Consider the following 27,170-nt stretch of genomic DNA (forward strand, 5'->3'; position numbering starts at 1 on the left):
ATTAATAATGTAATGATCGATTTTGGTAAAAATGTACTTTAAAATTCTTCAAATTATAATTTGAGTAAGATGTTATAAGTCAAAATATATATTTTGAAATTGGCTCGCAACTTTACAGCCACGGCTTATTAAAATAGCTATTATTTTTAAATTTCTTAAAATAAGAGTGGAACGAAAAGTAAAGCAAGCAATAATTACTATATAGGTTTCTAATAGATGAGAAAGCCCTTAGAAATACATTTAACTGCTGGTAATACAGCTAGATTTTTTTTATATAATTTCATAATTTTAGAGAAATAATTAATGGTTATTAAAAGTATCCAATATATATTTTGATTATTTTGAAACCTAAGCATACTATATTTTCTCTCTCTCTCTTCCACTTTCTTAAAAATTTCAAATCAAATCAAAAGTTTGTGTTATTTTTGGAACAAGAATTTCATCAGAATTTTTTTTCTGAATTATTTCAATTTTAGATCCTATTCTTATCAATGAAGCGTCATACAGGATGAGAAAAGAAAGATAACAAAAGAGCTCATCCAAAGATTATTGGATATTCACCAGCGTAAAATTTAAACCTAGCTTAATTAAAAAATATTTTAGATGTAGAACAGATAATTGTTTTTTCAGTCCGTAATCATTTGAACAGAAAAAGTGGTATATTCGGTCATAACTCTAATCGAATAAAAAAAAACCAAATGAATGAAAATATATTTGTATATTTATCTTTAAACAAATGATGTTTCGAAACCATCTTGACTTCACAGAATTCTTCTCAGAGCCATTAAATAAATCCCACTTTCAGAACCAATATGAATTAGCTTTTAAACAAATGCGAGGCTAATTTCATAAATATAAAAACTTAATAATTCGGAACATTTTAAAAAAATACAATACAATATAAGCACTGCATTCTTTAAACAATAGCTATACTTATACATTTCCAACTCAATTGAGATAAATGATCACTTGCAAGAAAATGGCAGCATTCCAAAATTTTAAACTGCTTGCACTATGCATTTTCATTTCATAACTGCAGGTAAATTTGAAGCATATTCAGAATTTCAACATAGAAAAATACATTGCAGCATTATGCTTCGACGAGTTTTACTTAAATTGGAATTTTCGTTATGAAGGAGATAAATTTAACGACTTTCAACATTCGAATCTTAATTCACATACAAAATCGAGCTCTTTCAGCAGCTAGAACGAAAGAAAATCCCAAATGAATAATCAGACAGTCTAATTGCTCTTCAGATAGACAGGGAAGAATTTCATAATAAGAATAATAAAAAAAGTTAAAAGGATAATCTATTCTTAACGCTTACAGAAAACATGTTAATTACTTAATTACACATTCACTGGAAAATATGCTTTCTTGTGAAATATTTAAATAATGCATGGAATACCAAATAGCTCTCTCGAGAGAGAGAACTGTCAGCTCTGTTGTTGTTAGTTAATAATAATAATGGTCACAATGCAAAGCACTAAAATAAATTTCACTCCATTACAAAAAGATTTCAATCTGACTGACTTAAAATCTGTGAACGTAATTTTGCGATATATTATTAAAGAATACAATAAGTGTTACAAGTTAGCTATAAATTCATATTAAATATCATTTATATGTTAGTTATCTCTTATATATTAATAAATTATTTCACATCAAAAAAGTTAAAATCGTTCATAAGAAATTACGATTTAGAAACATTTATGTCTTAACTATCTTCCTAATTCTCTATTGCAGAATTGTGAAACAAAGCTGAATTAAAATGCCGTGAGGAAAACATTCAAAATAATTTAATAATTATAATAACTTTATTTTACTTTATGTTTATTCTAACAAAAAGGCATGGGGGGCGAGTTAGATTTTTCCAAAAATTAGAAGGTCACAAAAATATGGTGTTAAAATTTCAAGCAATGACAGCTAAACAAAATAATTCGTTTATTTTTCTAAAAGTATACCACAGAAATGCAAGATTCAAAGCAGAGATCATACAGAAATGTGCCGTAGAGGTACTGACGTGAATAAAATTAATTTATTGGCAGATTAATTAAGGTTTATAGATAAATAAATTCTGTTGCTGATAAGTCAAAAATATATCCTTGCAATATAATTAAATCATTTATATACAACAACAAAAAATATTTTCTCAAATGAATATAACATTTTGCATTATAAAGTTTATAAAAATCCAGTAACCTTCAAAATCTTTTAACTTGAAAAAAAATGCAAGGTTAAAAAACTAATTAATTCGATTGTCTTGCTCTTCAACATATGGTGAGTAATAAGACCAATACGCCGAGATAACAATAGGGCAAACATCAGAAAACGTGATTTTGTGGAACTACTCGTAATCATTTATTCTCAAGTTCAGCTTACTTGGCTAGAGTAACCATTCTACAAAAGGAATTAAAAACGTGCCTTCGAGTTTAGTGAACAACCTTAAATCACTTCCGCCATATGATCAATGTGCTTTGATTCTTACGGAAATGGTCCTGATAATAAAATGGTGAATATTATTCAGATTTGTTTTTATTGTTGTTATTTGTAACTATGCTAAATTGCAAAATACTGTTATAAACAATTCGTGAAAATAAACTGTCATAAGAAATAGCATTTTTGAATTGCGGTCAATTCTCCCATTTTCCCAAACAAATCTCATAAAATATCAAATATCAACCGTATCTAGCACCAGAAACTCATATAAAAATTGATGAGAACGTACAATATACCAGCTTTACAATAATACAAGCAATTTATTGCATTTTCCAAGTATAAACATCCGATTTATAAATAAATGAAACACAGAAAAATACATTTTTTCGATAATAACATCAGCTCATATAAAAATGCAGGCGAAATATATATAACTATGGCATATTTCAAATGAATATATACTATACCATTTTACAAACGTAAGAAAAACAAAAATATCATTATCAGTTTTTGGTACATAATATATTTTGTTTACTACAACCAAGTAATGAGAACTGTAACTAAAAACAAACAAAAAAATTTAACAATAAATGCCACTAGATCATGAAGAGGCTTTTCTGTTCTAATGACAGCATGAACAATGTCCCGGAAGATGTTCACGAATCAAAAACACCTACGATTTAAGACTTTTCCATTGTCTTGTAAGACAATTTTTCCCCTTCATTTAATGCACAACGGTTACGATGTGTATCTTTCGGTGATAAAATAAATCATTTTTATAAAAGGGACCATGCCACAAATTATAAAAATAAATATTTTTAATATATGATAAGCTTTGATACAAAAATAACAAATTCAAGTGCTCAATTTATTTTATAATTATTTTTAATTACCAATTCTATAAAGAGATTTTTTTAATACATATTCATATAAGGCGTTATTTATTATTACTATTATCTACAGTTTATTAATTACGCTTTCAGTGCTTCAGTAAATTTGCAAGCGTATTCTTAAAAATTCGTATGGTACTAATTCTGGATATAAATAGATAAAAAGGGGGAAAAGGCTTAATAATGATCATCGCCTTATTGGCAAGTGTAATATTACACAGCAACAAGTTAAAATATGAAGCTAATGAATTCTTACACGTATGCATGAATACGACTGAACACTAAAACAAATAATGGACAGATACTCACGTCTTCTGCGTGAACCAAAACCTAGAAGCTAAACATTCCACCTGCAATTCGTCAGCAACATTCAAAACCGTCTTCTAAACACAAGGTGTCAAGTCACAATTTGGTCAGTTGATGAAGAAATTCCAATGAATCAAATCCAAACAAGTCACAAACTGCATGAAAGGATGACAATAAAAACACAACACACACAGCTAAAAAGTGAAGGCAAGCTAAAATCCAACGGTTATGCAATGGAGAGCATCAACACATAAATCCGTCTGCTTTGAAATAGACCTTAAGACAGCCGACAGTAACAGTGGAAAGACAGGTGTGCCTATATGGCCACTACTGGAAGAAGTAGATTTGGAGTCGAATGCACGAGAGGAAACGTCACCTAACTCCGCCTATTTCAGATTAGGGGCTTTCCTCTAGTTGAGATGAATACGATGTAAAACCGGACGGGTTTTGAAAAGCTGCCTCAACACTTAGGTCAGAGATGTGACGTTCGACTCTGGGAAAGCAGGGAAATCTGACAAGGGCTAAAATAAGATTTTGCGATAAAACCTCAAAGAAACATGCTATTTATGTAACTGCTGATAGCAAAGAATATATTACTCAAAAAATATGTGCCACATGTGTAAATATAAATACATGTTTAGTTATCAAATAATATTTTATAAACCACAGAAAAGAAATCATAAACTCATGTATATAGACTCAGAATTGTATGTAAACTTTGAATAGGAATTCGTCATGAAAGGTACTTCACAGAAAAAGAAAACATTTTAGTCTCTAGGAACAGATAATCTCTAGGAATTGAACATGAATCTTGGGTACGTATATAGAATTGCAATAACATTGCATGCAATACAAACCAGCTTTCGAAAATAATAAGTGAAAATGTCACTATTGAGTGGTTGCTCTAATTATGCATGAATTAATTTGGTAAATTTTTAGGTATAAGAGAAAAGAAGTCTTATTTATAGTGTTTAATATAATAAATAAACATATATATTGCTTAATGTGTCTAATTACTTTACTGAACTAGCAAAATTGTGAAATTCAAAACCTAAATATAAATTCTATGGGAGAGAGGAAAGAAAGCTCAAGACTAAACCTTGAGTATAATTCTAAAATAAGAACAAAGGATACATAAAATATAAACTTAAGCCCCTCAGGTTTATATATTTTATATAAACTGAAGAGGGAAAATGAAAATTTTGAAAATAGTAATACACAATTTATAATACAAGCAAATATTTAAAGTTAGAAAATACTTACAGGATCGAAGTAAAAAGTGCAGAATAATATAATAATACCATAATGGACTTAATACAGGAATATAAAATAAATTTTTCGCTAGGAATAGAAAAAAATATATATAATTCTATAACTTTTCTTTGGATTATTTAAACAAAAGATTAGTCTCTTTGTCTTTATTAACAAAGTAATTGCAATGGATTTACCATGTTTGGTATAGCTTTAAACTAACACAATTTTCTAACAATATTAGTGTAAATGAAGAAAAAATAACACGTCCACAGCTATTGGCATCATAGGAAAGGAATACATATCTGATTTTAATGATAAAACAACCTGCACCTCACTCTCATCTACGGATAAAGTATAAATTAGGATAAAAATAGAATTTGGATTCTGAAATCGTACTATTTCTGAAAACCTTCTTTATACTCGATTCTACTTGTAAAACTTTCATAAATAAATGGTTTTCCAGGAAAAGATGATAAATTCTAGATTTTAATTTGCTAAAGAGATCGTTTGAACCAATAGAAAACGATGAATTTAAAATCGAAAAGACAACTTTTAGAAGTCACGAAGAAAATAATAAAACAAATTAACACATTTCTGCAGCTCAATAAAATTTTAAATTAGAAATAAATGCATACAAAAATTTCCTAGCTAACTTGAAATAAATCAATTTCTTTGAAATTTTCTTTAAGTGAATGCAACACACAGAAATCTTAATGAAAGTTATTATATCAGTCATATATCAATAATAATGAAGTCAAAATGTATTTAAAGAAATTACTAAATATCTCTGGAAATTAAAATAACTACTCTAATTTGTAAATGAAACTGACAGCTACGTAATAATAATATCAATCTTGATTAATATTAATTTTAAAACTCAAAATAATATTTTTTTCTTATAAATTACAAAATTTGCAATTAAAATTGAATATCAATTTTTACTGAAATAAAAAAACAATACATAAATTACCAAGCAGATTACAATAAACACCAACAAATCATCTATTAATAACGTACAAAATACCGCAAATAATAGCGTATTATTTATTCTCATTGCCCAACAAAAAAGTGATGTTCCATAAAACGAGTCCAAAAGAAGTGCTGTTCTGCTCCTCAAAAAAGAAACACCAGAAATATGGAAGGTGAAACGACAGAATGCAGCAATAGAGTCAGAACTTTCTGGAGTGAAGAGATGTGGATATTAAAAATGTATCTTCATGAGTATGCACATTTTTTTTTTCTTTTTTTTGTTCATTACGAGATTTTAAATATTTATCAAACACAATTTATTTTCCAGTCTAAATAAGCAAATTTAAATTTGAAAATTCTAATAAATGTCTCCAGGATCAAGAATTAAGAATCACGGGTACTGATTATTGTACAAAAGTATTTCAACGATATTTTAACGAATATTTTTATATAAGTTTAAAGAACATTTTCATACAGTACATAACTTAAAAAATTAAAACATTGTATCGTTTAATTTTTATTTGAATTACTCTCTGATTATTTTTTTTAATTCTTTCAGATAAATGCTACTTTAGAGCCCTTTATAAAAATTAATATTATATAAATTTTTAAATTCTTCCCTATTTATATATTCTTGTAAAAAATTAACGCAGAACAAGATTTTAAAGATTTAATACATATACTAGTGTTCTTCAAAAACGCAATAAAAGATAGTTATTGCCATTTTCTTTAACAATGAAAATGTTAATAAAGAAAATAAAATCAATTAATGGTTATTTAATTTCATAAATATTAAGAACTATGGTTTGAAAACTAATATCTTCCAAAAAGAGAGAAAAAATAGCTCATAATAAAAAAAGAAAAGTCAAAATCAATCGCCAAAAAAATGATAATTACAAAATGTATTTAAAGTCTTTCTAATATATTACCATAAAAATTTGTGAAAATGATTAATACTTGTTAAAAAATAAAGGTAAAAAAAAAAACCATCAAGATAGCCAAACACTTCAGAATTTCAATGAATATTTCTAAAAACCAATCCAACTTATAAAAAAAGATGTAATCCAAATCAAATTTAGCTTCTAAAACTTAATTAGTGAAAGCTCTTCAAATAATTAACTCTATAGTGAAAGAAAAACCATTTGTTTGCTCTACTACTTAACAAAAAAAAAAATCACTTACTCAGAAATTAGATTATTAAAGACTTCAAGAAAATATTGATCAAGCATTTTGTCGAAATTTAATCAAGCAAAAATCAAGTTACAAATTCCAAGAATTCCAAAATATAAAATCATCATTTTGAAATGCAGAAGCAACAAGAAAAATGTAAGTTTGAGTCGCAGTTTATAATTATTTTATCGTTTGGTTTATTAAATAGAATTAAAAATGAATAAGAACTGTGAAAATGGCAGCTTCTAATAAATGTGCTAATCACTGATTTCTTATATAAAAAATATTTCACCAATGTCAAATATTTTATTTTCAAATTTAATTCGTGGCGAACTTTTTGGTAAAATAATTAATTTGGTAATTATAATTACTTTTAGAGATACTTTCGATATTTTTTTTCATTGTTATCATCGTCCCCCCCCTTAGAAATTTATACTACTGAATAGATTTTCTTCAAATTTTGTTAATGATAATTTATTATCGTCATTTACTTTAATTTACTTATTTTAATTTCCTGATGTAATTACAGAGTTAATTTTTTATACATTAAAGACTATGTTTCGAATGCGCATGCATAGTATTTCCCAGCAAACAACATGATAATGCTCAAGATTTGTTTATTAAACTGGCTTTAAAATAGCGAAAGGAATATTTAAATAAGATTTATTTTACTTTATGGATATCGAAAAATGTTTCTTTAGCTTGAAAATCGTTTTTTAAGTTTTCTGTTACTTAAAAATTGTTTCCAAACTTGATGACTTTGTTTTAATGATCGGTGGAAAAAATTCACTACTGAAAATGGCTGCCTTCATATCCCATGCACATAAGTTGTTACTTATATTGTTTAGGTAAATTTTGTATCATTCTTTAAGAATATTTTATTTCATTAGAAAAAAATTCGCTTTCTGCGGTTTTTAAAAATTGTTTGGGTTAGTATGTAGTTGTTCTAAAAACTAAGTAATATTAAAATCGTTTAATGCAAGAGATTTTTTTTTTAATTTCAAATAAAGACGCAGATGTAAACAAAATAAAGTTAGAGATATTCAAAATATACAGATTCAGTGTATATTTTGAATTGTAATATTCTGATGAGTGCTAATAAAGTATTTTACTTTTCCACGAACAGCTGAATTGTAACGTAATAAATTTGACGTTTATTATAAACTAGCCGGCTTTGGAGACCAGCTGATTCCCAGGAATTAAAGGTCACAAAGATTTTTAAACTTTACATTTTGATAGATATATAACCCATATTATTTTTGAAACTTTTAAGCCGTCTTGCTCATTTTACAATGCATTTTTCTTACTTTCAGTCAACTCCCCTAAAATATGAAAAGAAAAAAAAATGGATAAGATTTGCTATTTTTGGCCTTTTGACACTGTGATCTAATTTCTAATATCTAAAACAAAGAAAAATTTGGCATTATCCTTCATGGTAGAAGTATTTTTAATTTAGATCCTTTACAGATTGTTCCCAGAATTAAGTAAATATTTGTTTTACTTTTCTAAAAGCTGCTTTGTCAATAATGATTTGTGTTAAGGACTGGATAATAATTCGGATTGTACAACAAAACTGGGAAAAGAAGAAAAAAAAACTACAACCTTAATAGGGACTTTTATTAATAACATTAGTGTTCTTCTTGAATTCTTACGTTATTCTTTTAATATTATTACAGAATTCTTACGATTCTTGTTGGAAACTATGCTTAAAATATTTTTTTAAAAAAATTGATTAAATATTGAAAAAAAAAATGTCTATACGCAAAAAAAATAACTGGTATTGTTGAAAGGACAACTTTTTAGTGGTACTTTTTTTTAGTTCTATCAGTGCAATGATGATATTACTAAAAACAACACAATTATCATTAACGATCAATCTAAACTTTGTTAATCTAAATAATATAAAACTTTGCTTGAGAAAGTTTATGTTAAAGAAGCGGAAAAGAAAGTTGTAAATCAGTTCTATAACCAACATGCCTGACTAACTGAAATGCTAACTGAAATTTAGAATTATAGCCTAATTAAAAAGATTATAAAATTCATTTTTGTAAAAGAATTCATTACGCTAATTTACTGAATCATATAATTATACAAAATATCATGGATCACGATCAGTTTTAATGAAAACAACAATAATAACGAAATGCAAAAGAATTTCACTGAAAATATTTTCAGTTTTAGAAGCAGTTTCGTGGCAGACACAAATTGTATTTAAAAGGAACAGAAATCGATGAAAAGAATTTTTTTCTGAAAACCAGTCTGCTCATTTATCATTACCTTAACGGAAAATAGCACAATATTTGAAATATTGAATTCACTGCTGAATAATTTATCAACCGCAACTACAATTCCATTTTATAGATTTTTAGAAACTTGAAGGTTCGCGCGGGCAAAAGAGAACGCTGTTATACACACATGTGCGTAACTTTTAAAAGTTTTAGTAAATTCAGAGAAATTATCCGCAGTTCTGCTTAAAGATTTAATAAAATGGATTGAGTGACAATGAATCTCATCTTTAGCAGCCATTAGAATTTCTAATTATTGCTCGGTGCAGCGGAATATTATCGAATTATCACGCACTGCCGTGTCATTTAATTTGAGGTCTTTAATCGGGTACTCATAGTTTTGTGGTTGGAAATCCTTAACTGACAACAAGGAGTCATGCAAAACTACATATAATTAAATAAATGGAAAATCTATTTGAATTGTGATAATTGATACTGATCCAGTTAACTTTACTTAAAAGCCGCTTTTAAAGATAAAATTATTCAACTTAGTTTACAAGATCAGTTGCATTTGATAAAAAGTAAATTACCAATGTATACTCAGGTCAAATGTCAAACGATAGAAAATCGAAATTTTTCTAAGGTTCAAAATTACATATTTATCGATTTTCATATAAAATATATTTTATGGATACTGGCAATGGATCAAAATCCCCATGTAAAATCATAAAATTAATCTTGATGCATGATAATCAGAAAAAATGCAAAAAACAGCATCGCTGATATCAAATGAATTTAACAAAATAATTATAATTTTTTTTCCCAAAAACTGTACCGACAATCTTCATAAATACAGAAGCTCGCAATGCTAATTTGAGTTGACAAAATATTAGGTGCTGGCATGTAATTTGATCATTTTTTTCACTTTAAAATGTCATTTATTGAGAAAAATTGGTACAATAAATATCAATCAAAATATTTTTCATCATTTTCTATAACTTTTTTACATTTTCGTCCAATAAATCTTGCAACTAATTGTTTGTTTGTTTTTTTCTTTTGTCCCCCAGGACGTACTTTGTCACTGACAGTGAAATCACCACTCTTAAATCGTTGAAACCAAAAAATTGGGATATGACGGAGCAACCTCACCATGTTTCTAAAAGTGTCTGATGGGCTTCGGCAGCAGATTTCTTCTAACAAAACAAAAAAAAGCAATGAATGCCAAAAATGCAATTTGGAGCGTTCCATGATTGGGGTCTTTGTACACAAAATAATTCAATAATACTATATGGATGACTTTCAAAATGATAGCAATAAAGTAATAGTAAATCGTTAAAACTCAGAACCATTCTCGTTTATAAAAATACTTCGCAAGGTTACCAATGCATGTTGCTGATTAAAATACCTGCAAGCACCTAATAGTTAAAATGACTAAATATTGAACCATTTTTTCTCCATTTATGAACATTTCACATGAATTAGAAGTAGAAAAGCTATCTGATATTAAGCAAATGTTTTGGCAACAATTACATTCATAATCTTAAGCATGAACTTTTATGCGAATTCTGTGATAAATAAGAAAAGAAAGAAACGAATCTAATGATTCTTTTGAAATAATTTTGGAAGGAAATATGTAACTAAAAAGGAAATTATTATCTAGAAACAGTTTCTGATACCAAACTAAAACCACTACTCCAAAATATCCCCCCTCCCTTCAAAAAAAAAAAAAAAAGATCGGGCACAATGCTTCATTTGAATCGACTTAATTCACCAATATATCAAATAAATGCACACTCCACCCCACCCCCGTAATGAATAGCATTCAAGAAAAGTGCGTGTGACCAAAAGTTTCTCCAAGCATCTTAAGAATTACGCTATCTTATTACAACTTATAAGAATTTTGCCAGTCCTAGAGGAATAAAAGCGAAAGAAACTAAAAACCAATGGATTTTCCCTCCCTCTCTTCGGTGGCTGTTTAATTGGATATTTCGCGATACTTCCTTTGGTATCAGGTTACCCGGGGGAGAAATGCTTACCATGACATAAATTCTCGCGAACAAGCAGGGGTAAAATGGAATAATAAGGCAAGAAATAAAAGCAACCCGGTGAGAGTATATTTCCACGGAGACATCATGAAAATAGAAATTCATACTTATTAGAAAGAAAGAAAGAATAAGAAAGATGGTTTACATTCATTCGGGCGGAATTTCGAACTTCAGACACGATCGATCATAATCCTTCCCGCCAACAAAAATAGAATAAAATAAATAATTTATTGATGCAGGGTCCACAGTAAAACCTAAATATCATACGAAAGAATTTCTGAATTTCGTAGAATAATCGTTCTCGTTTTTCATTTCAGCGCCATCTTGCAATCCATACATAATCCCCCTCCCCTCATGAAATAATACCAAAAAAAAAAAAAAAATCCATAAATACCTGTTAGTTTCAGTGAACTTTTCTCTTCTCTCAAATATTTTATTTGAAAAGTAGACATTTTTGATTCAGTAATTTTAAAATCCCATTCAATGTAAAAGAAACGAGTAATGCAGTCCAGAAAAACTAAATAATAGCAGTCTGTAGTTTTAATAAATAGATGATTTTAAATTCTTTTTTAAATATATAAGATTACCACTTTAAACACGAGCAATATAGGTTTTTAAAGGGGATAAAAGTTAAGCTCTATATTATAATTAGTTAATAAATGAATGCATTAATCTTTGAAAGTGAAAAAGTAACTTAAGTTTCATTTGTGCAAACTGAAAAACCTACAACTAAAACAATGAGAGTTAAAAAAAAATTATGAATTTTCATTGTTACTGCATATAAATAATGCAGCAAAGAAACTGAAACTGAATGGACAAATTTCAGTTTGAAGGGAAAAGAGATTTGTAATAGGGAATCGTTGCGCAGATGTTTATCATGTTGTGACAAACCCATAATAATTTTAAAATTCTAAAAATAAGTTAAAAATCAGATACGTTATTTTAATCCATATGATCATTTTATAAACCTTAAATATCTGATTAAATGGCGACCATTCAAACTTTAGAATATTTATCTTCGCAAGTTAATCATTTCTGAGATAAAAAAAAAATTAATTTTTGTATTCTCATTGATTTTAAAGATAATAAAACTTTTGAGCAAATTTATTTGGTATTAAAAGGTCGCAATTTCTAAATGTAATTGAAAACTTACTCAAACTGAGGATAGTTGACTAAATGTCCAATTCTCTATTTGACGGATGCCTCGAAAATTTTTTAATTAATTTTTTAAAAAAACAGTAAAGATGTGCCATATTTGCAGCGTCTATAGTATAGCTCCGTATGTACACATATTTCTGTCCACACAAATTTTGCTCACTTCACTGTAGGTTTTCAAGCAATAATAATATTTGGAAATACAATATAAGGTGCATAACTTAAAAATTAGGATGGGGAAAAAAACTATTCTACAGTACCAACCAATCACAAAACTAGTTTGCAAATTCCATGAATATCTTACTGAGTCAGAAATGCAGAATCAAATATGGAATTTTGTAATTCAGAATTCTAACACTATCATAAGTTCAATTCTTAATAAAAAATACAAAAAGCTGAAATGACAATTTCCTAACTTCCTAATATGACACAGCTTTCAAATGTTGATGACATAGGCAAAAACAACATTAAAGATGTGGCACATCCTATACTTACACCAAACCTAAATCTGATTGCATGACATTACCAGATGACGAATTTCAAATATTTAGATCTCAACTACGCAAATGGCTCAAGAATGTATCCAGAACATCAGTTCGCAAATATTCAATAGCACGCAATGGAGAAATGTTACAGAATCGACAGGAAAACAACACTTTAAAGAAATGGCGAGGGGGGAATCAAATTTCAAAGTATCTAAGTGATTAAGGAATTTAGAACAAATGAGGAGAATCAAATGAGTTGCAGACAAATATGAAATTAAGAATGGCTTTCCCAAAAGAAACTTGGTCATTTTGTTTTAAAATACAGTTAATTTTTTATACTTAAATCTAACTCACGAAATAATATGCTCGTATAAATGAGGAATGTTTCAGAAAAATTTGTAAGGATTTCGTCAATTTCATACCTTTTTACTTGAAAAAAAAATATGTGTCATCTCTATTTAGAACATTTATTTTATAATTATCCATCAAGCCATGATCCTTGAACATGAACTAAAAAGAAAAGAGAATAAAGAAAGATCCAGAAAAACGGCTTTTCATGTTTAGGCGATTAATTGCAGACGACTTCAGTCATTATCAAGTAAATAAAGTTATTCCAATTCGTCTCATTCAGAATATTTTCATTGCATGCAGCAGATGTTGGGAAGGAAGAAATAACAGAACAGGATGAAACAAATAAAGTACTGGATTAGAATAAAGAACAATTCGTGATAAAAATATATATATATATATATATATAGGGCTATTTCGAGTCCCATACTACTTGCAAACTGGTTTATGGACTACGTCAATATTTCAAAACAGGAGGCAATGCCCATATGCTATGATCAATAACAATCCATGTTGCCAGTATATCTAGTAATGCAATAACACGAACGCAACAGGAAATAGTTTCACTTCATGAAACAGCAAACAAAAATCCCAAAAGGGTTCTGCTAAATTTAAAAAATAATAATTTAACACAGCTATATAATTTTTAAAACAGATATTACATTTTATTTGAAACAATGTTAACTGGTATTTAAAATGTAATTCTATTCAAAAGTCAATCAATTACTTTTTATTAAATTGGGATCATATTTTAATATGAAATTATGATACTAAAAGCAGCTTTTCCAATATCGTCTGCTTAAAATGTCACTGTCTGTAGCTTGCATTATTGCCATATTAATATTGACTTGCATTCTCTTTCATGAATTATTAATACATGTTCTATATTTCTCTTACATGCTATTTTTTCTTTTAATTAATCAACTGTAAGCGAATAAAACTGGTTGAAAAAAAAAAGAAAGAAAGAAAACAGGGTATATATTTTAAGCAGAAGTCGAACTAAGCCTCTTGCAGGATGTTAGTTTTGAAACTATTCCACATTTTGAATTCGAAAAATTATTCCACATTTTCGATACGGCTATTATTCGAAATACCAAATTGAATGAAGAAATCTATCAGTTTTACATATTGAAATTTGGTGACAACTGTATCACCTTATAAACACTGAAAACAAAAGATCACCATTAAACCATTAATAATGATTGAAATGAAAGCTTCGTACGAAAATGCTTTGAATACTTTGTCGGGATTGATAAAATGTATTACGCATTTTGTTGCATTTGTTTACGTATAAATATAACGACATCAATACAAATGATAAAGAGGAATGCGTATATATACCGAAATATGCAGTTAAAATAAAAACCAAGAAATAAATGTAGGGAACGTAATTTTCGTAAATAATACAATGAGCACAAACATATTAGGAAATATTATTATGAAATTATTTTAAAACTAACAAGAGACTACATAAATAGGGAAAGAAATGCACTATTTTAAAATATAAAGGTTGATAAGCGATCGTTAGCATATGAAGATTTGGTACAGATTTTATGAGTTCAAATCAACTCTTTACTTATAAAATAAGTATTTTGCTTCGAATGTGATTTTTTTTTTTTTTTCATTTGGATTTTAGTTATGTTATATTTTCTTTTAAGGTTAGTTGGCATATTTGTGTCTTTAATTTTTTTATTATTATTTTCTGCATATGCTGTTTTTTAATCAATGATTAATAAATAATTCTTTATTGATAAATAATTTTATGGCATTATACTTAAACTCCAGAAGTATGAATTGCTTGGGAGTCACTAGAACACGACCTCAATATAAATTATATTACATAGAGCATGCCAGAATTAAAAAAAAGATAGAATATTAACCATTTCTCTGCAATGCTTTCATAAATATATCAACTTCTGGGATACGTCATAACAAAAATGAGAGACAAAAAAAGAAAGATCAATTTACGCCAATGCCATTAGAATACAAACACTGTAACCAAAGAATATAGCAGAGGCATCGTAAAATGCGCATAAATAGATGCACTTAGCTAGTGACGCAAAGACAAAGCTCATCGCTTTAAATAAAAATAATAACAAAAAGAAAAATCATGAACGAAGAAAACGACATTTTGTAATTCGAGAGTCGGCCCCCGCACTCTCCGAACATCTCAACTCCCATTGGATAGAAATAAAAATAGAAAAAAAAAAAAAATAAGAATGAGATTAAAAAACAGGAAATAGCGTCACGGGTAAGAAGAGGGGGGGAAAGGTACACTCGGACTTACGTGAGAGACGACCAAGGTAAATATGAATTGAGGCGACGAAAAGATTGTGGTATAATAATGGTGTGTCATTTACCGTTGCCACACTGATTATTAGTTTCAGCAACTTCGTCGAAGATGTTGCCACTATCTTTTAATAAGACATTATCTTTATAAAATAACACTTTGAATTATCACATCAGAAAAAGGTTTAAAATTCCATTATATTTAGACAAAAATAAATCGTTAAAAAATGTCTGATAGAAAAGTGCATTTTGTCAATTAATTGTAAAAATGTCGAAACAAAGAACAATGGGTACTTTAATAGAAATGAAGTTGCAGGTTTACAAGTTTCTTAATATTTAAATTAAAATATATATATATATATATATAATTGTTTTTAGCATTTGAAATATCACCATAGCAACAAACAATATTAAAAACCCTGACATTAGGTGAAAGATTTCCTTGCAAATTTTCATTTTTTTTTTTTTTTTAATATTTTTTAATTTTGAAGCTTCGGGAAATAATGGTAAACGACCTTTATTGCTTTTTCTCATGTACGCCTCATTTCAATTTAGTATCTTAGAATTCACGTAAAAGTATGAAATAATGGCCCAGTGTTCATTGAAATAGATCATTTTTAAATTAAAAACTCACATTAATATACAGGGTGAGTAAAAATGATGGACCCGATTTTAAAAAATCATATTTTCGAAAATACTGCACATATTACAATAAGTGATACATGAATTTAAAGAGAAATATACCAAGGTTTTTTTTTTTTTTTAGTTACAAATATCCTATGTATCACCCTCTTGTTACACAACACGTGTTTATAGCATTTCATTCCAAACATTTTGTAACATCACTCTGTCAATAGCTCTGAATGCTGTTCAAATGCGTTCTTTAAGTGTTTTCGGCATTGTGGTAAATAAACAATGTCTTGTTTTAATGATTTCTTTTTGTGGGCCATGTCAAAGATAACAAACAAAACAAAATGTTTGGATTGGTTTTGGTTTGATTTGGTTTGGGGTTTTTTTTTTTTTTTTTTTTTTTTGGCGCAAAAGCCATTTTTGACCATGCTGCGCCAAGCAAATGGTAAGAAGACAGGGCAGGCAGTAAAAGCCCACATATTAAAATTTAAATCAAAAGGTATCCAAATACACATGCAGAAAATAAATGTGCAAGCATGGTAATAGTTCTATATGAAACACTAATTCGATAAAAACGCTACAATAGAACGATGTAAAAAAATCAAGCATTAGCAGTAGTTAAAAAGCACTAGATACAAATATAAAAACCAATAGTTTTTAAAAATTTAAAAATGTTTGGGTGCAATTTCTCTCCCACCAGGTCTTATAAAGTTAATGACGAAGACTTAAAAAAAGTGTAGGAAGGAATTAAAAGATGGGCATTCAATTAAAATGTTATTTATTGTAAAATCTACACCACACGTGAGAAACTTTGGCGCCGTCTCGCCAAAAATGAGGTGACTGTGCGTGTAACGAGTATGTCCTATACGGAGACGAGTCAATTTGACATCAACCTCACAAAATGTTTAGAATGAACTGGATTACAGATTGGACGCATGCCCTGTAACAAGAGGGCCACACATCAAACATTCGTACATTTCTCTTTAAATGCATGTATTACTTATTGTAATATGTGCAGTAGTTTCGGAAATGTGATTTTTTAAAATTGGGCCCATCATTTGTACTCACTCTGTATAAAATATAGATTCAAAATTCTTAACACAATTATAAAGATTCTAAACAATATCTACAAATTCATAACCTATAATTCAAAATATTTAATGGCTGGTATAAACAAAAACATTAATTATATGAAAAAACTTCATCTCCTCTCCCTACGCAAAACCATGAATCTGCATCACAAGACAGCGTCATACTTGCACGTAACATCAAAAATACTGTATAAACGCATGTCAAACACTGAATAAGTAGCTTATTGCAAATACCAGATGCCAAAATAAGATAGTATGTTATAAATCCATTTATTTATGACAATAATGTCAGCTGATAATAACTTTAAAGCTCAAATAATCAATCAAATTTCGACAGGTGCTAAAACTAGGGATTAAACATTTGAAAAGAAATAATTTTTGAAATGCAAACATCGTGAAGAAATGAGAAGATCTATGATAAGACGAAGAATTATGCATTTGAAGATAAATTGTTTTAGGTTTGTTGATACCAGCTTCCTCATACATCGATTTCATTCCAACACTTGCAAAAAAAGAAGAAGAAAAAATTCACTATTTAAGTAACAATAAATCTTTATAACGAAAGTAGTTAGTCAAGTTTACCCATACTAATACTCAAAAATGAAAACATTTTAATTAATCGTTTTTTTAAGTTTAAGACTTTCATAAATTTAACCAGAACATTCTAATTACAAACAATAGAAACTCAAACTGGATCAATAAATCGAAAAGAAAAACGTATAGTCTAATTCAAAATATTTGTTCGATTTATACCATTGATATTAAAGATAACAGGAGCTTACATATCTAAATTTTAATATTACTCATTAAAATAGGATGCTGCTTTACTTTAGAAAATATCAGAAACTAGAGATTACTTCAGAAACTAATCTTAACAAATAAAATCAATAAATTAAGCGAATCATTTAATAATAAGTTATAAAAAGAAAGAACAAATCTCAGAATTTTTTTTAAAATTGAATTAGCAAGTCACTACCATTGAATCAGAGATCGCCTATTTTGCATAATCTTTTGAACTGACTCATTCATCTATGAAGAATATTGTAAAATAAAACAAAGGAAAAATCTCTCAGTATATTCAAAACAAATAATTAATATCCATATATAATAATGATTGATAATTCAAGATACACAAGAAATTGTGTGATATATCGCAAAACATAAATACGACAATAAATGCCGCGTACTATTGACCACATTTCATAATTTTCTTGAGAAATAAAAAAAGAAAGAAAAATTGTTAATTGTTTTATCATCAATTGGAAATCGGTTTTTATTTATTTTGACTTAACATACTATGTAAGCATTAGGGAATGTAAATGTTTTTAATTACTGTGTTTTACAATTTAATGCTAGTTTGACCTAAATGCTTTGAATGAGCGAATTTTCTTAGCATTTCACAATCGTCTTGACCATACACTACAAGAAAAGAAGCTAAATCTATGATCTACATAATTATGAAATTCGCAGATAGGCGTGTTATGCGTCATTAACGTTACAAGGCTACAAGAACATTGCAGATTAAATATCTATCTCAAACTAAAATATTTTTCCCCTCCCCGAAGCAAAAGATGGAAATTAAATAATGTATGCGACATTTCACTGAAATTCAGCATTAAGGTGGGTTTACACTCGGCCAGTTATAAGACGGCCAGTAGGCAGCGCATGCGCAAAGGGACTGATTTATGTGTGACACAATTTCATAAAATAGATTCAGGCATTCCATGCTTGGCTATAAATTGTTGTTTTGGCGCCCTTGAATTTTTCTTTTTCACTGCGTATCGTTTTAAAATAATGGATATTTACACAAAGAAACACGGCAAAAAAAAAAAAAAAAAAAAAAAAAAAAATTAAAAAAAATTTAAAAAAAAAAAAGGTCAACATACCTAAATTTGGAAAACTATAGAAAAGAATGGCAAATAAAATGAAAAACAGCCTCGCCAGAAAGAACAAAGAGAAAAAAAATGTCTAAATTAATCAATGATAAATAATCAATTTTTTTCACGCAAAAAAAACGGCCAACTTCTACAAACGCATGCGCAGTAAGAAAAAAATACAATACAGAGGCACGTTGTTGCCCCGTCGGGACAATTACCTGCCATGAATCGAATAGCGCCTTTCTACGCATGCGTTGCCTACTGGCCGTCTTATAACTGGCCGAGTGAAAACACGGCATTATTCTCGACGAACATATGCTAGCGGCTAGTTACATATATAGCAAAAACTCCTACAGGTAAGAATTTTGTCTTATCAATTAAACGATGCGCAATGCTTTGGAAATGAGTTCCACATAAGAATCAGCAGCGAAACATGTTTAAGTATTCTACGATTTTTTATTTATTTATTTATTTGTATGCGTCAGTTACACGAAGTACGTGTTTTGAGACATCAAAACGCAATTAAAAAAGTTCAGAAAAACATCTTCAGTTTGTTTTACAAGGTCACAAGGTAAATATCCTAAAAACTGATTTATATTAACATTAATTATGGAATAAGAAAATTATCCTAAAGTTAATATTTCTATAATAATTTTAATAATAAATTTAATTGCAATGATATAATTAACGATAGCTTAATTAAAGGTAACAATATTATTCTTAAAGATGAAAAAAAATCGATGATCGATGAAATAGTGTTAAAAAGGTTAAAAAAAATTTATTCAAGACAAATATATCCCTGTGCAATTCTAAATATGTAATTTCTCTAAACTGAGATTTTTTCTCGGAATCTTCAAGTTCGATATTTAGAGATTCGACGGCGTTTCATTTTTATCCAACATTTTTTTTTTTTTTTTTTTCCCCTTCTTTTTCTTTTAAACATTTTTTTTTTTTTTTTTGTCGTCGTTGTTGCAAACAAAAATACTAACTACACACATAAACGATATGCACATTTCAATAAATTTCAACCCTACTTTTATTTATATACTAGCCGCCTTTGGCGACCAGCCGGTTCGCCAATCTTAATGTTCGTTAAAATTTTAATAATTAAATATTTTATGCAATTTCTACTTTAATAGCTTCTTCATCAAAATATTTTAAAACTTCAAATTTTGATTATCATATAATTCATTCATAATATTATAAAGGCCTTCAGTCATAACGTAATATGTATCTCTCTCATTTTCTGTTAGCACCCGTAGAATTTATGCTTTAAATTAAAGTGGAAAGAATTTATCTTCAATTAATATAATAATATTTTTTACTGAAACAAAGCATTTCTTTTAATAATATGATTACTGAAAATAGAGTCACTCAGCGTTTAAACTTTATGGGCACTAAAGAATATCTTTTTTAATTTATGTAATATCTCAAGAGTTGGTCAACAAAATTTTCTTAGATTCATTATGAGCAGATCGATTCATTAACAATGTTTAAATTTAAAAGAATCAAACACTAAGAAAATAAAACGAATCGTTTAAAATAAACGGTTGAAAACAGGTTTTAAAAAAACTACTTAAAAAACGATGTACTTAAAACTATAAGCATATACAAAAAATATATAACTAACATAAATACAATTTACTTACAAAAGCATGCAACTAACCCAAAAATAATTTAAATCATCCATTGATAACGTTGTCATGGCAACAATCAGAACAGAATGCGCATGCGTGAATTTTCTTCGCCGGTTACGTAACGCAAATACGTGATTTTTTCTACGCCAGTTGGGATAACGCTATGCGGATTAGAAATTTTTAATTTCCTTTATTCTGTTTTATTTTAATTCAAAAGTACTTCAGAATGAATCTGAAAGATTGATTCATTAACAACGTTTAATTTTAAATGCATCAAACATTAAGAAAATAAACAGAACCGATTGAAATAATCCGCCGAAAAATGTTAACCCTAGCCTCATTACTGTTGGGAGAAAAAAAACTGAAGACTTTCTCGTTTGGCGCTGGGGATAATGGAAGATTTTTTTGGCGGAAAAGTTGACGGTGGGGAAAATGGAAGATTTTTTTGGCGGGAAAGTTAGTTTTTAATTAATAATTAAAATTCTAATTAAAAATTCGAAAAAAGAAACCCCAGGTGCACATTCCCAACCTCCAAGGTATACATGTACCAAATTTGGTAGCTGTATGTCAAACGGTCTGGCCTGTAGAGCGCCAACACACACACACACACACATTGAGCTTTATTATAAGTATAGATTTATTTTTGAAAATATGGAATGTTACAAATATCGTGTTGCATTCGAAGAAAACAAAACGAAGTGTATTCAGAAATTTAACAGAAATTAATGCATACAATATGGTAACTTTTTACGTTAACTTATTTTTAACGTTAGATTATCCTTAAAGTTTTAGATTTAAATAAATATATATATATATATAATTACATATTACATTTTCAGATTTCTTTCAAAAACCCATCTACCAAACGGATACGCTATCTTTTTTATCAAAGGTTTCTGATAAAGATTTTGGTCATATGAAAGCCGTTACATCCAAACTTCTTTTTAAACTAAAATCTATATCTTTCTAGATTGTTACAGTTGGACATGTTATAAATTGTTTGAAACCTTTAAAGTACTTTTTTCCTACAGAAGTATACACTTAATTTTTTTAAAAAACTCATTTAAAATGAAAAATTCCCAAATGTTTTCAAGTATCAAATAGATGCATCATCAAAAAAGAAAAGAAAAGAAGAGAGAGAGAGAGAAAAGAAACAGTTTGATTCACAAACGTATACATAAAAAAAATCGTCCGAAAGAAAACTAAGACTTCCGCAAAAGTTTTGATAAATTAAAACTAAGACACGAAAGACGCAAAGCTAGGATTATAAAAAAAAAAAAAAAAAATCAAACACACATTGTAATTGAAACTGATGGGAGTATTTGAAACGTCGCTTTTCATCTAGAAATTATATATCTTCCAAGTTATTTTCCGCGGTTTTTACATTTTATTCTTTCGAGCATTATTTGCTTTTGCTTTTCTTCTACGAAAATCTCTTTTAACACCCTCTATTCACGATTTAAAATTACTTTATTAAATAAAAAAAAACATAAAATGGTGCGTGTATAGGAATGTAAAAGTAAAGGCTTCCGTCCTCGAATTATTACAATTTTCAAGAAAAGCATTGTTGTTCAGTTATTTTAGGATCAACCAAATTTCGGATATCCAGAATATCTAACTAAAAGATCAGATAATAAGAGTCCAATTTTAAAATCAAACTATTATTAAACCGGTTCGCCAGTATTACGGATCGCTAAAATTTTCAATTAAATATTTTATGTCGCTTGATCTCTTAACAATTTTTTCAGTCATACTATTATGTAGGCCTTAAACAATTATGTTCATTGTGCCATTTATCTCTCTCTCTTTAATTTTCTGTCAGCGCCCATAAAATTTCCAACTTTAAATTAGAGTGGAAATGTTAAACAGCAATTAATATAAGAACATTTTTTACAGAAACCAACCATAGATTTTTTTTTTTTTTTAATATGAAAATTGAAAGTAAAGTCGGCCGGCATTGAAGTTGTGTGTGCACTGCAGAATAATTTTCGTAATTTATAATATCTAAAAGAATAATTGATCAAAAATTTCTCTGATTCATCGTAAAATTCAGTTTTAGATTTACTTTCAAAATATTTTAATGATGTAAATAAAAATATTTTATTTTATTTCAGTCAATAAATGTACTTATGAAAAAATTATGAAGCTTAAATTTTACACTGTCCTTTTGACCTAAGGAATAATATTTTGAGAAATACTCTTGACACTTCAACTTTTAAATGAATAAATAAACGTTTCTATCATTGCGATCAAATCTGATCGATTTATGAAGTTTTTATAAATCCATTTTAGAACAATCAACATTTTTATAATCATCGGCCAATCACTGTCAAGGCCGCTGATTGTGATATCATCTTTGAGACGGTCGATGAAGTGGTCTAAAATGGCCAGCTTTTATAGAAGAGTGATATTCAAATTTCATAAATTAGTCAGTTTTAGTGATTTATTTAGTTGTTTGGTTATTATTATTTAAAATATTTGTATCTCAAGAATATTTTGTTAAATATGATTCAAAGGGTAGAGGACCTACATAAAAATTTAAAATTTGTAATTCATCAGAGCATTTATTGACTCAAGTTAGATAAAATATAATTATTTAGTTAATTTAGACCATTTGGTTAGTAGATATACACCCTAAATTGGCTGTTGGGCGCTGATAAGAATGATTATCCTACATATATTAAACCATGTTTATCTTAAATTAAACTGTTTTATTGAATTAATAATATAGATATTGTAAATGGTCATAGAAAACTTTTCCTCCATTTACTTTTTAGAAAATATCATATTTCAAATTTTTTTTCACTTCATACAGACACGTACTGAAAATGACACTTTTATATATTTAATTTGCATTAATAGTTGATTTATTTTTTAAATTTCAACTTCTGTCAATGTGATGGCAATACGTTGATAAGAGCTAATTTTTCCCCCATTGACGTGCTCGAGCAGATTAAATTTTATTTTTATTTTGTGCGAAATATATTGTTGAAAAATATGATTAAAATATTTCTTTAAAAATCCGTTAAAAATCAAAACTTAATTTATAGGTTAAAGCCTTGGTATCATTAAAAAGATAATTTTTTTTATCTTTAACTTGATGCAAAAATCAATTTCATGCTATAATATTTTCGAAAGATATAGCGGAAAAACGCTGAAATTTCGCCTAATATTTAATTAATTAAAATTCTAGTTAAAAATTCGAAAAAATCGCTCCGAGATGTATATTCCCGGCCTCCAAGGTGTACACATGCCAAATTTGGTAGCTGTAAGTAGAACGGTTTGGCCTGTAGAGCGCCAACACACACACACACACACACACACACACACACACACACACACACACACACACACATTGAGCTTTATTATAAGTATATATAGACAGATAATGATTATTTAAAAATCGCCAGGAAAATTATTCAACATTACACTAAAATATTACGGGATTCCAGTGGTGTTTTCTTAAGGAAGAGATGAATTATTAATGCGTCACTAGAATAATAACAATCATCTTTTGTGTAAAAAAAGGTGATCTCAATAATAAAATTAAGAAAAAATCTGTTTGCCTTATTTTTCAAAAACACAATTGAAGCAATGAATTTATAATCTAGTTTAATCTTAATATATATAAATTACGTGTCACGTTGTTTGTCCGCGATGGACTCCTAAACTACTTAACCGATTTTAATCAAATTTGCACACCGTGTGCAGTTTGATCTAACTTAAAAGATAGGATAGCCCTTTTTTGAATTTTTAATTAGAATTTTAATTATTAATTAAAAACTAACTTTCCCGCCAAAAAATTCTTTTCATTTTTCCCACCGCCAAATGAGTACGGCTTCGGGTTTTTTTCCAACAGTCATGGCTGATTCTTAGGCTGATTATTTGAAATGATTCTATTTATTTTCTTAATGTTTGATGCATTTAAAATTAAACATTGTTAATTAATCGATCTTTCAGATTCATTCTTAAGTACTTTTGAATTAAAATAAATCAGAATAAAGGAAATTAAAAATTTCTAATTTGCATAGCGCTACCCCAACTGGCGTAGAAAAACTCAAGCATTTGCGTTACCGTAACTGGCGTTGAAAATTCACTCATGCGCATTGTGTTCTGATTGTTGACATGACAACCATTATTAACGGATGATTTAAATTATTTTTAGGTTAGTTGCATGTTTTTGTAATTAAATTGTATTTATGTTAGTCATATATTTTTTGTATACGCTTATAGTTTTAAGTACATCGTTTTTTTTAGTTTTTTTTAACCTATTTTCAACCGATTATTTTAAACGATTCGTTTTATTTTCTTAGTGTTTGATGCATTTAAAATTAAACATTGTTCATTAATCGTTCTGGTCGTAATGAATCTGAGAATATTTTGTTGACAAATTCTTGAAATATTACATAAATTAGGAAAGATATTCTTTAGTGCCCATAAAGTTTAAACGCTCAGTGACTGTTTTCAGTAATCATATTACAAAAAAATACTTTGTTTCAGTAAAAAATATTATATTAATTGCAGATTAATCCTTTCCACTTTAATTTATAGTATAAATTCTACGGGAACTAACAGGAAATTAGAGAGATACAGATTACGTTATGACTGAAGGCCTTTATAATATTATGAGTGAATTATAGGACTATCAAAATTTGAAGTTTTAAAATATTTTGATGAAGAAGCTATTAAAGTAGGAATTGCATAAAATATTTAATTATTAAAATTTTAACGAACATTAAGATTAGCGAACCGGCTGGTCGCCAAAGGCGGCTAGTTTACTGTAAATGTATATATTACTCTATTTACTAAAAAAATTAAACCTTTATTTAGAGTAGTTGTATGATTATATGTAAAAATCACAACAATACATTTAAAATATTTTTTTTAAACTAGTCAACACCAGTCATTAAACTTAAAATTTTAAATAAATGAATTAATAATCAGAATGGATTAAAATCAAATAAACATTTTTTAAGAAAATAAATTAAAAGTAATATTTTCTGAGTCAAAACTATTAAAAGATACATTGTATTTAGAGCGCGCGAATGCGGCTACATTTAAAACACCAATGAACTTAACCAAATTAGAAATAAATATTAAGTTTAAAAGTGATAAAGAATTAGATGAAATAAAAAGAAGGGGAAAATGGAAATGACGAATCCGGCCTGAAGACTTTTTCAAGGGTCGCCCTCAGGCAGGGATTCAAACTATGCATTTTTTTCTGTGAGGGGTCTCACTTTCGTCCAAGTATTGACTCCTCGTGACCCGAAAATCAAAATCCCAAGAAGCTGAGATTTTGAAGAGAAGAATTAAAAACAAATAAATCAAAAACAAAAATTACACAATAATAATAATAAGCAAAATTATTATTTCAAAATTCAAATCTAAGCAAGACCACAGCAAAATTGAAGTAATAAAATATTCAATTTTGCTGCTGAAGAAAGATTCAATAAGATAAGATTCAATTTTACAGTGGTCTTGCTCGGATTTGAATTTTGAAATAATAATTTTGCTTATTATGATTGTGTAATTCTTGTTTTTGATTTATTTGTTTTTAATTCTTCTCTTTAAAAACCTCAATTTTATGGTATTTTCTGGTCACGAGGGGTTAATACTTGGACAAAAGTCAGAACCCCAAACAGAAAAAATACCTAGTTTGAATCCCTGCCTGAGGGTGACCCTTGAAAAAGTCTTCAAGCCGGATTCATCATTTCCATTTTTTTTCCCCCTTCTTTTTATTCCATCTAATTCTTTATCACTTTTAAACTTAATATTTATTTCTAATTTGGTTTGAATTAATAATCATTCTTTTACAAAATCGCTAACTTATTAAATTTCAATTTGACAAGTAATCAAGTATTACTAGATTTCAAAAACAGGTTATGCATCAAAACATCATCATCATAGGTTCGCAACAGAAATCAGTGCCGAAACTGATCAACAATTACGCAGAGGAAATTCGCCATAAATCGTGTCATTCGGCCTCATCACCGGACACTCGACAACGTTCCGAGGCAGAATCTTGTTATAGATTTTAGAAGTAATTAAAGCAAGTCCATTAGTGATTGTAGATACTTTGACAGCGATTTTCACTGTCAGTGGCCGAGGGCATTCATTTCAGGGGGTAACAATCTAATGCATCGAGACGGGCCGAAATTGATTTCGAAATGCATTGGTAAATATTGTGCACATCTTTTCCCACCTCCTCCTCCCCTACCGAACAAATATAATTGGCCAAAATTGCAACAGCGAAAAGTGAATGGCTAAAAATAACGATAAACATTCAAGATTGAGATTTCAATGGAACAATTACAAAATGAACTTGATATCAATTTACAGTATTGGATTCAATCAGTTAT

At 28.3% G+C, this 27,170-nt stretch overlaps 1 protein-coding gene across 5 annotated transcripts in view; it reads right to left on the reverse strand.

Moving 5' to 3' along the window:
• LOC129968502 (A-kinase anchor protein 13-like) overlaps positions 1-27,170 on the reverse strand; it is a 248,961-nt gene that overhangs the window by 183,245 nt on the left and 38,546 nt on the right. The window contains exon 1 of one of the 5 annotated variants that reach the window (XM_056082448.1): positions 3,640-3,930. The exons of the other annotated variants lie outside the window; for them this stretch is intronic. The gene's annotated coding sequence lies outside the window, so the exon portion shown is untranslated. Of the gene's footprint in view, positions 1-3,639; positions 3,931-27,170 lie in introns of those variants that run through there. 5 annotated transcript variants of the gene reach the window in all.

This window comes from Argiope bruennichi, chromosome 5 (genome assembly GCF_947563725.1).
Source record: "Argiope bruennichi chromosome 5, qqArgBrue1.1, whole genome shotgun sequence".
Classification (NCBI taxonomy): Eukaryota; Metazoa; Arthropoda; class Arachnida; order Araneae; family Araneidae; genus Argiope; species Argiope bruennichi.